The sequence below is a fragment of the Apteryx rowi genome, unplaced genomic scaffold (assembly GCF_003343035.1).
Source record: "Apteryx rowi isolate R43461 unplaced genomic scaffold, aptRow1 scaffold_229, whole genome shotgun sequence".
NCBI classification, from domain to species: domain Eukaryota; kingdom Metazoa; phylum Chordata; class Aves; order Apterygiformes; family Apterygidae; genus Apteryx; species Apteryx rowi.
The window spans coordinates 1,349,361-1,350,746 of record NW_020448630.1 but is presented as its reverse complement, the minus strand read 5'-3'; positions in this window follow the sequence as shown (position 1 = coordinate 1,350,746).

Below are 1,386 nucleotides of genomic sequence, written 5' to 3'. Positions count from 1 at the left end.
ACTAACAAGATTAGGAATTAACATTATGAATCCAGAAACAAGCACAGGGGACTAGAATTAGAAGCAAACAGGGAATATGGCTGGACAGAGTCCACAAGCTCTCAACTGTGGTTCATGGGCACTTTCAGCCCATATAACCCATCATGGCTACAGAAACAAGTGGTCCTGCGCTCCCCATTTATTATTTCTTGTGCATGCCCAAGCATAATCTCTTATTTATGCTAGCACAAGCATTTATGCAGCTGGGACGTGAACTGGCTTGGGAAACTGATGCAAGTTAAAGCTGATCATGATTAAAAACTATTAACCATGATTAAAACTAAGTAGTTAAAATTAACTCTGATGCAGTTCACTACACAACCACACAAGTGCTTGTACTGGCGCAAAGGAGGAGGCAGCAGACAGGCAGAAATGAAAGTCTGGGAGAAAGAAAGGAGGACCTTTTTTTTTTTTTTACGGTAGTAACAACTAATACTAAGCTAATAACAACCAGTGAAACCACAGGCTATTTCCCTGGCAGATCTGAAGCTGCGTTAAGGGTGCACACAGTGGTGGCTAGCCGCCGAGGGAATGATTCACATCCAGCTGCCTGGGGGATGACTCATGGGGCTCAGTGAGTCACTGCTCCGCTGCGAGCTGCTGGTGGCCGGAGCCGACTGCCTGGTGCCTTGCCTGGTCCCCTCTCCTGGTAGGAGCTCGTTCCTCTGCCCTCGGCCAGTTGCCGGTGCTTGTCTAGCGCGGCGCACTGTAAGCGCGTCGGAGCAGGCACTATTTTCTGTCCTGCGTTTGGTCAGTAGCGAGGGTTTCCTTGGACGGTAACGTATCCCAACATTGATGAAGAAAAGTTTTTAAAACGGCTGTGGAACTATTTGCCTCGCACCACGTTCTTGTAAACGAGAAAATCCACCTTATTGCAGGTGGACGTATACGCACTGCACCCGTGCATGCGCGTGCACCCTTCCTCTCGGCGGACGCCCCCCTCCCCAGGGGATCCGACCCTTCCCCTCCTCGTGTGGCGCGCACRCTCGCACGTGCTCTCCCGCTCCCTCGTCCCTCCTGTCACACGCGCACCCATACGGATAAATAGCTGCTCGCTTCCCGGCCATGCACGCGCAGCAGGGATAGCTCCTCCAAGTAGCGAGGGGAGCCCCGTGAAGCCTCTCCACTATTAGCTAATAATATGTTTAAAAAAAAGAAGAAAATAAGAAGTAGATGTAAAGACGCTATTGCAGCTTAGGCTCAAAAAAAAGGTTTTATTTTCGGATTTGCTCCCTGCTACCCGCATAGTTGTTTGGGGGTTTTCTTCTCCCTCTTCTCCCGGCCATATTCAGCCCTGCTTTCCCCTCGCACCCCGCTCGCTCACTACCGCCCAGGCGCTACACTACC